This window comes from Thamnophis elegans, chromosome 3, assembly GCF_009769535.1.
Source record: "Thamnophis elegans isolate rThaEle1 chromosome 3, rThaEle1.pri, whole genome shotgun sequence".
In the NCBI taxonomy this organism is placed as follows: domain Eukaryota; kingdom Metazoa; phylum Chordata; class Lepidosauria; order Squamata; family Colubridae; genus Thamnophis; species Thamnophis elegans.
The window spans coordinates 54674599-54686211 of record NC_045543.1 but is presented as its reverse complement, the minus strand read 5'-3'; positions in this window follow the sequence as shown (position 1 = coordinate 54686211).

Here is an 11613-nt window from a genome sequence, read left to right as displayed (position 1 = left end):
TTTGGGGGTCCTCCTGGATTCACAGCTGACACTGAAACACTGGCTGTGACCAGGGGGGGCTTTGCCCAGGTTCGCCTGGTGCATCAATTGTGGCCCTACCTGGATCGGGGTGCACTTCAAACAGTCACTCACGCCCTTGTCACTTCAAGGCTGGATTATTGCACTGCGCTCTACATGGGGCTACCCCTGAAAAGCGTTCGGAAACTACAGCTAGTCCAGAATGCAGCCGCACGAGCGATATTGGGTGTACCGAGATACACCCATATTACACCTATCCTCCGCGAGCTGCACTGGCTGCCAATTGGTCTCCGAACGTAATTCAAGGTGTTGGTCATTACCTTTAAAACCCTACATGGCTCAGGACCAGCGTATTTGCGAGACCACCTACTGCGACATACCTCCCAACGGCCAATAAGATCCCACAGGGTGAGCCTCCTTAGGATGCCATCAGCCAGACAGTGTTGGCTGGCGGGGCCTCAGAGGAGAGCCTTCTCTGTGGCTGCTCCAACCCTGTGGAATCAGCTACCCCCAGAGGTCTGGACCTCACCCACCCTCATGGTCTTCAGAAAAGCTGTTAAAACTTGGCTGTTCCGGCAGGCCTGGGGCTGTTGACCTTATTATGTAGGGTCCAGCCCCGATCAGAACGTATGCCTGTTGGGGAATTTTTAAATTATTTTTTATTTTTTATTTTTATTTTGTTTTTCTTTTCTTGTTCTTTGTAAGCTGCCCGGAGTCCTCCGGGATTGGGCGGCCTATAAATCTAATAAATTGAATTGAATTGAATACAGGGGCGCATTTTTCCATGCCAAACTGCATTGAAATATCGGTGCTGAATACTCGGACTGTGTTTGTCAATGATTGGATTTCTATTTCTGACTTTCCATAGAGTTTCAAATCATCCATATATAGTAAATGCGAAATTTTTTCAGATTCTTTGGCTGTTTGGTAGCCTAATTTCATTTTTTTTAAGATTACTGATAGTGGGATCATTGAGATGATGAAGAGAAGAGGTGAAAGTGAATCACCTTGGAAAATTCCTCGCTTGATATTAACCATTCCGTAGATCTCATTCCCTACTGCCAACTCAGTTTTCCATTGTTTCATCGCCTTTTCAGTAAAGGGTGTAATATTTTTGCTAATGCCAGTTGTTTTTAAGCATTTTATGATCCAAATATGTGGCAATGAGTCAAATGCCTTTTTGTAATCAATCCAGACCACATTCAAGTTTGTTTTTCTGTTCTTACAATATTCTAATATCATTTTATCAACTACGAGCTGATCTTTTGTGCCCCTGCTCCTTCTTTTGTTGCCTTTTTGCTCCACTGGCAAGATGTTGTTTGTTTCCAAATAATCCATAATGTTATCTGCAATAATGCCTGTGAGTAATGTGAAGGTTGTTGGCAAGCATGTTATTGGTCTGTAGTTTTCAGGTATTTTTCCTTTAATTGCATCTTTCTGAATCAAGTATGTTTTTCCAGTTCAGCACCGATATTTCAATGCAGTTTGGCATGGAAAAATGCGCCACTGTATCCATAAAAAGGGGCAAAATCACTGCATGTGAGGGAATTGAAATGCCCAAAGGCCAATTAATTAAATGCAAAGAAAATGAAGCCTACAAATACTTAGGCATTCTGCAGTTGGATAACATCAAGCATGGAGAAGTAAAAACTATTGTCAGGCGAGAGTACACCAACAGAGTTAGGAAAATTTTGAAATCTAAATTGAATGGTGGAAATACAATCAAGGCCATAAATACCTGGGCAATACCAGTTATAAGATACACAGCTGGTTTAGTTAACTGGACACAAGCTGATTTGGACCTTTTGGACCGAAAAACCAGGAAACTAATGACAATGCACTACAGTTTACATCCACGTGGTGATACTGATAGACTCTACCTACCCCGAAAATCAGGTGGCAGAGGATTATGACAAGTGAAGCAAACATTTGAAGAAGAAAAACATGCACTGGCTGATTATTTAAAAGAAAGTCAAGAACATCTATTAATCGAAGTAAAGAACAAAAATCTACTGAAGGCCCAACAGACGAAACAAGAATACAGAAAAGGTGTGATAAAATCAAGAATGCAGAGTTGGCAGAACAAAGCACTGCATGGCCAATTTCTGGAAAAAAATAAAAGATAAAGTGGACAGTGAACAAACTTGGTTATGGTTAACAACAGGTACATTAAAGAAAGAAACAGAGTCACTAATCCTGGCTGCGCAAGAACAAGCTATCCGCACAAATGCCATTAAGGCCAAAATTGAAAAATCCTCTGATGATGCCAAATGCAGACTTTGCAAAGAAGCTGATGAAACTGTTGATCACATACTCAGCTGCTGTAAAAAAATCATGCAGACGGATTATAAATTGCGGCACAATTCAGTAGCACAAATGATCCATTGGAATTTGTGCAAAAATTATAATATTAAAACAACAACAAACTGGTGGGAACATAAGCCTGAAAAAGTCACCGAAAATCAGATGGTCAAGATCTTGTGGGATTTTCGCATACAAACGGACAAAATAATGGCGCATAATACTCCAGACATCACACTGGTTGAGAAAAATAAGGTCACAATCATAGACATCGCAATACCAGGTGATAGCAGGGTCGCCGAGAAGGAACATGAAAAAATCGCAAGATACCAGGACTTAAAAATTGAAATTCAACGATTATGGCACAAACCAACAGTGGTAATTCCAGTGGTAATCGGCACACTGGATGCTATTCCAAAAGCACTGGAATTACATTTAAAACAGTTAAAAATTGACAAAATCACCATCAGTCAAATGCAAAAAGCCGCACTGCTTGGAACTGCATGCATATTACGAAAATACGTTACAACGTCCTAGGCCCCTGGGTGGGGCCTGACTAGTAACCAATGCCAAATCCAGCGAAACAACTGGCCACTGTGATACAATTGTATAATAATAATATTAATAGCATTTTAGTGTCTACTAAATATTATTTTATCACTGCTTTTTAAGATGTTAAAAAAGGGTAGGACAAATAAATAAGCTTTCCGAAGGCAAACAGCACAGTGCAAGTAGCATGACTCCTATCACAATCTACCACCCAAGCAGATGCCTGCTGCCATGTCCTCCACCTCCTTCACTGTGGTCTCAACACTACACTCTTGGGATGTATACAGTTGCACAAGTCTGTGTTTTAATTGATCTCGATCTCACCGTACAACCACAAGGGCAAAGCAGATTTGTTTCACATTCCCCAGAAGAAACCAACCCTTGAGCAATTCTCTAGCCTGGGGCTTTTAATTTCTTCATCTACTTGGAATGTAGTTGTGTTGTACCCTCTTCTTTTTGGCCAGTAGCCTGGTAACATAGTCAACGTTGAGTCAGCTGAAAGAAGAAAAGAAACATTATGTAATGGAGAGAGTTGTGGACTCCTTGGTTTCCCCCAAAACTTTCCTCTTCTTTTTCTGTTTCTTATAGATTTCAACACCATATCCAGTATCCATCTGTCAAAAGCAATTTATGTGAAAAGATGGGAAGAATTAGACAAAAATTCCAATTTGCAGACACTTCCCTAGAAATCTATAGAAAACAATAATACATGCTAGGAAAATAAAATATGGGGTAGCTTTCTTTTCTCCCTCAGAGGTTATTTATTCCATATATACCTTGTAGTTTTCATTGACTCAAAGAAATCAAGTCAGGGACTGTAATTAGCATGAAAACCTTTGGGTATTTTAATGTCTGCAATTAAGAAATCTTCCCTAAAGAATGAGAATAATGGAGAGAAATGAGTTCTGGTTTTCTAAATAATTCTCTGGATTGTGGCAACAATCAAACAAGATTACTTTTAGGAGCAGGTTTGATCTGGTTCATACAAATTAGTTATTAAATGATAAATAACCCATCCTTCTCTTACTTCTCCTCCAAGTCCTTCCTTGTCCTTTGTCCGTGATCTCCAGCCTTTCCAAAAATTAAGGTGACAGTATGTGCCATTCCATTCAAACTCCATGACTCCATACCAGAAAGACAGCAATCTGCCCTTTTAATGGGGTAATGGTAACACCTGGATATTGGGTCAAGAATGCCAAGTAAGGATAGCATAAGAAGTTCAGCTGTGTGCAGAATTAAAGGTCTGCAATGGGAATCTAGTGATGAGGTAAGTAGCTCAGCACCCAATGTTCTTACTTTCTAGTACATTAAATAGAGGGCCAAACAAATATGAATAACCCTGCACCTTAACTTTTTTTAAAATTGTTGATTGATTCATTTTGGACCATCAAGTTGTTTTCAATTCCTAGCCTCCACATAGTTAGATTTTCTGCATAATGGTCTATACCTAACCTGTCTTCCGATAGTGTACGTATTGCCACTTTAACTAAGTCTATCCACCTTACTACTGGTTGTCCTCTTCTTCTCTTTCTTTCCACTTTTCCCATCTTTAGAGCACTCTCCAGGAAGTTGGGTCTTCACATAATGTGTCTGAAGTAGAAGACTTTAAAGATGTTACCATAGCCTAATATAAAACCTTGAGCAACCAACAGGTTTTGCAAATCTCATGCCTGCACCTACTCACAAGACATGATAGCAGTGGTTACTAGAGCAGTATGTCAAAAATGAAACTTGAATGGAATAAGTGTGGCTTAATTTGAACAATCCTACTTTAGAATGATAAATTTTAATAATAACTAAATAAAATGATATGTTGGGAATTTTGTTGGTAATTAGGAACTGCAGTGGTTAGAATGCACTACTACTGGACTTTTGTTGACTGCTGTCTACCTGCAATTTGGTAGTTCGAATCTCACCAGGCTCAAGGTTGACTCAGCCTTCCATCCTTCTGAGGTGGGTAAAATGATCATTGGGGGCAATATGCTGACTCTGTAAACCACTTAGAGAGGGTTGTAAAGCACTGTGAAGCAGTATATAAGTGCTATTGCTTTTTTTTTTTTTGAGTGGTATATCCAAGTTTAATGGTCTCTACACATTTTTATTTCTAACCTTTTCATTAAATTATTTTGAAAAGCTATAACATGTATCACTGCAAAGACTATAATCCTATGTTGAAGTAATATAGTGTAAACAGTAAACCAGTCTTTTCCAGTTTTGTAATTTCCAGATGTTTTGGACTATTTGGAGAGTAACATATTTGGAAAGTATCATACTGGAAAAGGAACTGTGATTCTCATTACCTCTTTCCCTTTTGGCCTTCTTGGCTGGAGCAGATGGGAATTGTAGTTAAAACATCTGGAAGGTACAAGTTGCCTATCTTTCTTCTAGTCTATTGGAACTAGCTAAAGAGACCTCAGTTCACATGCTTTTTTGAGCCAAGAACCTCAATGCAACCATAAAGAGCTCTCTCTCTCTGTCTCTCTCTCTCTCTCTCTCTCTCTCTCTCTCTCTCTCTCTCTCTCTCTCGCTCTCTCGCTCTCTCGCTCTCTCGCTCTCGCTCTCTCTCCCTCCCTCCCTCCCTCCCTCTCCCTCCATCAAAAGAAATCATGTGATTATTTCAATGCATCCACTCACAAAACAACTTTATTTTTTGAAAATCTTATGCGGGGAAAAAATCTTACTGTGATTTTTTTAAAAAAAGTTTTCTAGCCTGACACACATTAGGGCCTTTGTGATTAGAATAACTATATACGTATGTGTAATACACACACACACGCGCGCACACACACACACACACATATTTAAATACATTCATATTTTTAAAATGCAACTAATTGAAGTTTCATTATGTCAATGGAAACAGCAGGACAGAAATTATTGAAAAATGAAGCTTACAGAAAAGCATTAAAAACTCATTCCTAATATTTTAATTTCACACATCCTAAATGAGCTCTTACAAATACCATGTCCTACAGACCCTCATTTGTTATATTTTACTTTACCCATTGAGAAGCTTAAGCATTTTCATCACCTAAAAATATTCTATCGCTGATTGTGTACAGTCTTTCTCATGATGAAGTCTTGAAACAAGGGAGTAGCATCCCAACTAGTTTTTTTAAAAAAAAAACAACAACAACTTTAAATACAATTATTTCTCATTATTTGAACACATTTATTTCATTCACTTTACTATGATAATCATGTTGTAGGACAGACTTAGTCCAAAAACACAAGGAAGTCCATTTGTCTCTCCAGATCACTGAGAAAGAAAATCCAATCCAGGTTCAGAAGATGGGATAGACGTCACACATTTGAAACACATTGTATATGTAGGCCAATCTGGAGACAATAGTTGGCTTTCAATGTTGCATTATGCCATAGTTTGCTTTGCCTTAGTTATGTGAATAGAACATAATAGCTGGGTTCACTCAAGCCTGCAAAGGCAGAACCCAAGCATGGAACATTATAATGTAATGCCATGCTGGGAGTTGGATCTATGTACTGTATATATGTGTTTCCTGTCTTGCAAACAAATACGGACATTGAACTATTTTCAGAATAATCAAGTCATCCCCAAATTCTGATTCAGATTGTTATAACTAGGCTGTGTGTTTACCAAGAATACTGTGCTGCAGTACATTAAGCAAGAAAAAAAATACTGAAGTTCGACAACCTAAGTCAAAAAGAATTTAGGAAGTGATTGTTGTCTATAGTTCAAGACATAAATGATAAATATTCCTTATTTTTACATCAGGTCAGTGTTGCCTTTTCTGATGATAAAAACAGTTATATAAACTAATGTTTAAATTTAGATAGATTGATGATGATAGATGGTAGATAGAGAAGGAGGGAGAGGGGAGGGAAGGGAAGGAGAGAGGGAGAGAGAGAGGATAATTGATTTTTAGACTTGCAATAAGTTTTGACTGTTTACTAAAACACTGTGTATGAATTTGACATTCAATTATAACTTATTTCTATATCTGGTACATTTATTTTAAAATATAATTTAATAGGACTTTTGTTGTTGTTTTACTGCATTTACAAATGCATGGCCGAAATGCAGGTATTTAATAATTGGCAAAAATATCCTCGGGTTTGTGAACTTCATTATTACCTAGTATTTTGATACTGTTTAGCAGTTGACATACACAAATATCTACAGGACTCTTTGTATTCTATTTTCACAGCAACCTAGAGGAAAAGAGCATTATCTTCCTAACAGGTCCTTCATATCCACTGGCCCTCTCAAAATATACAGACAAAAAATACTGAATTTACTGAGATGGCTAAACTGCTAATGATTTGATTACAATGGCAATTACATCTCTTCTTGAGATGTAATTGCCTTTGTTATAAAATCCCTAGCAGTTTAGCCATCTCAGTAAGTTCAGTATTTTTTGTCTGTATATTTTTGTCTGTACTCTTGGTTACTTAAAATATTTTTCCATCCCTTTGATGCATAAGTGTTGGTCTTTGTTAAAATAAAATAAATCAAACAACCAATACATAAAATTACAAACTAAACTTTCATTCTGATTTTTCAAATTACAAAGTTTGCTCCATTTTGAAAATGTAAACTATTTCCTGAAACCCACACCATGAAAGCAGTTCTATTTCAAATAGAAGAAATGCATATTTTAGAACACAAGGCTAATGATGCAGCAGCTAAATTCTGCAAACACAATGGGAGGTCTCCTAGCTTTGGACTTAATGGTTTTCACCCATGGCTATTTTTTTCCCATAATTAATGATGGATGTCTGCATGTCTGGCTTTCTGGCTATTATTTCATCTTCATCTGAAGATATCTATTATAGAAAGGTTTTTATAACAATTAATTGATTCCATACCAGTTACATATGTCCTTTTGTGTAAACTCAAATAAAACCAGGCAACGAGCATCCTATGTAAAATATGAAGTGCTTGATGTCACCTATGGTTATGTTTATTTCCAAAAATAATTATGGGTCCATTAGTTTTTGTATTCACAAAGAACTAAACAATTGAACAGGAGCCATTAGTTTTAATTTCCCAGAAGTAATCTGTAGTGCCACTATGTAGGTTTGAAGCCTAGATGCACAGTAATAAATTCAGGAAATTAAAACAATATAATATGAAATTGCTGGGAAAACAAAAAAAATATTGCTACATTGGGTTTTCTTTTTCTACAGGTACAAGAAACAAGCAGGAATAGATAACCCAATGAATTGACACTAACAAAAGAAAAAGAAACTTTGATTAGGGAGAAGTGTGTGTGGTGTTACTACGCTCCAATTTTCATCACATTCAGAGAATATGATAGTGAACAATTTAGTCATTTATCTTTGAGGTAAGAATATTTCATCCTAAAAACAAATTTAAAAATTATTAATATAATTATGAGACATCTATGTCCAAAAATAGCTTTTGTCCTATATTTATGTTAAACATATTTAATAACTATTGCAAAAACCTTTAAAGTTTAGGAAGAGAAACAGAACTATCACAGGCTGAGGAAGCTGCAGTTTGTCTGACTGATTTTAAGCTAGTAACTCAAGGAAGTCAATAAAATATATATTTATTGTCTGTGAACATAGATGTTTCACTTTGGTGTCAAAGTAAAAGCTCTGAGAAGCAGCCAACAAAGATTTTATTTAAAAAACAACAATAGATGTCTAATTTTTAAAATTGTATCCCAAGATGGAAGGACATGAAATAAGGATTTATTGACTTGGTAAGCAGGATCAGATTGCAAATTTAAAAATGAAGACCGTACAAGAAAGCAGGTGAATAGAGAGCAATTAGAAGCACTGAATCCTACCTAGAAGACAGCACATGAATTTGTAAAAATGAAAATAAGATCCATACCAGGCAATTTGGGGGCTTGAAAGACAGCTTGCTGTTCCCCCACTATCTGCTGCCCCGATAATGGGATGTAACTCCCCCTCATGGGATTACTGATGCACAACAAACTCCAGTTTGTTAAAAGTGGCTTCTGCCCATGTGCTGATTGTAAATAAAAGCTGCTGTTCCTAGCCATTCTACCTCAACAGGGGACAGCCAAGTACTATTTCATTTGGATGCCATGCTTCACGGGCATCCTTTGAAGAGTCTTAAGGAACCTGTGAAGATTTGCACAACCCTAAGCAGGTAGTCATGTGTCACTGGGGAGGAAATTCCAAATTACTAGGATGGAGAAAAGAAAAAGGGATTTCTTTTTTCAAAGCATTATTTTCTTTGAGTGAAGCTGTGGGGAAAAATAAAAAAAAACAAAACAAAAAGAAAAGGGATCTTTGAGAGTTGTTGAAATCAAATCCCCTTGGCGTCCTTTGGTAGGTACAGAGCCATAAATTTAACCACTGTCACTGTCCATGTTGTTCAGGTTCTTTTTCTCTGCAACTTATTTTTTTTCAATAAAGATGAATAAATAAGTCTGCTTCCCATTACTTGCAAGTTTTTGAAGCATTAGTCCGTTGTAATTCATTTCTACAGCAGTATGGAAAGGTTTTTGTTTTTTTTGCAGAAAAAAATTATTTGTATTTCTTACTCATTTTTGTGCACATTTCTCCTAATACACGTGCTTTTGTAGTCATGTTTTCTCAAAATATTTATTTTTGCCAAGTTCCATATCTTTTTGTACACTGTGTTCCCAAAACATGCATTTAATTGCAGTTTTCCATAAGATATGTACATTTTTTTAAAACAGAGTACTGCATCACAAATTTAAGAAAAAATATGGAAACAAGTATAAATTCAACTGGTTTGTCATAAAATGCCATCCAAGCTACCGTAAATAGTCCACCATTCTTTTCCTTCAATATGCTTAAAATCTAGATGGGAAAATCATATATTCACGCCCTTCAGGTTCTTTCAGTCTTTCCAATCAACCAACCACCAAAGCAAATGACAAGGGTTTGTGACAATTCTGTCCAAGACATCTGAGTTGTCTGTTCTGGCAGAAGATCACAAGGAGCTCAAGATAGACCACCACAACTTCAGAAGGCAAGGCATTCCCCTGGTTAATTGTTCTCACTGTTAAGAAGTTTCTCCTTAGTTCTAGGTTTCTTCTCTCCTTGATTAGTTTCCATTCATTTTTTCTTCTTTTGCCTTCTAATGCTTTGGAAAATAGATTGATCCCCTCTTCTATGTGGCAGCATCATAAATATTGGAACACTGCTATCATGTGGTAAGAAACATCAGTGAAAAAAATGGAAGGAAATATTCTGATTTTAAAAAATGATTGACTGGAAACCACGGAGCATCATGGATAACATGAAGAAGAGGCATAGGCTCAAGTCCATCCTTACTCAATGCAATTGATTGGATGACTTTTGACTGATAGCTTGTTCACAGTTAAACCACTATGGGATTAAGAAAAATGGCAATCCCGATATAAGCCTCCTTGAGCTTTTGAAGGAAACTTGGCAAATTATAAATCTAAGAGGAAATAAAGGAAGAAGGGGCCCACCTTGTACCATTTCTTATAAATCACATTTGATCATGGTGCATATAATTAAGTAAATAGAAACACAGAGAGAGAAACCATACATATCTGAAAAATTTAATTCCTTTTATTTGATTAATGTCAAGTATACACACACACACACAAACACACACACACACACACACACAAATTAGCCACACCATTCAAACTCATTTATTCCTGGCAATTAGTGTGGATGGGGTATTTTTTCCCCCCATTCTAACTTCTAATCTAGGAAAGTGAACATATGCATGGAGGTTAGAAAAAAAAGAGAGGTGGCTTTTTACAAAGCGACATTTTCGAATCCCACCCCTGCCCCACGCATCCTAGTTTTAGAGCAGGGACCAAGTCTGAAAGACCACAAGAAAAACCACTGTGAATATTTCTAGCCTGCTCAAATCTCAAGGCAGCCTTCTGCATCTCATTAGATGGCTTAGCTTTGGGATATTCCTAGTTCAGGGGCTTCATCTTACAGCTGAGGCAAGCATTTGAAGCACGTGATGTATCTGTTTAGTTTTTGCCCTGATTTATGTGGGGCTCATGGAATGGGATGTCAAGAGGATCAGTATGACGGGTCTCATCCTCGACTGGAGGATTCACTAAAAAATGTCAGCATTTAACCCCAAGGTTAACTTCAGACCAACGATCAAGTAAGCAATATCCTAATCAAGAAACTGCCGAAGAGCCATTGGTAAACAGCTCAACCTAAGACCGCCTCAACCCATATAGATAGGCAAATCACCAGAATATAAACTGACAGCAAACAGCACTCCTTACTAGCACTGATGATGTTACCTAGTTAGGGTAATGAAACATCTGCAAGAAAACAAGCAAGCTCAGCGAGCACGAAGGACCCCTCACTGATTATGTGACATAGGAAATTGCAGCTATGCAAAATTCATCTCATAATGGCAACTCAGACTACTGGAGCTGCCATGAGGAGTCAAAATGGTTCATATCAGAGGTGGGTTCCTACTGGTTCGCACCTATTCGGTAGAACCAGTTCGTCAAATCTACCAAACCGGTTAGAAGAGGTTCCACCAGTGGACCCGGAAAGCAGGCCACACCTACAGAAGCGGTTCCAAAATTTTTGAAACCCACCACTGGTCCTTGGATATGATTATTCTACACTATCATGCTCATATTTATAAAACTCAGTGCCTCTGTGAAAGGTAAGGGTGACTATTGTGTTTGTGGTGCAATCAGAACATTGCGTGTGTTGAAGTTGTTTTAATGCAAACCAAAGATGCCTTTTAAAAAACAAGTTTACATCATATTCTTATGC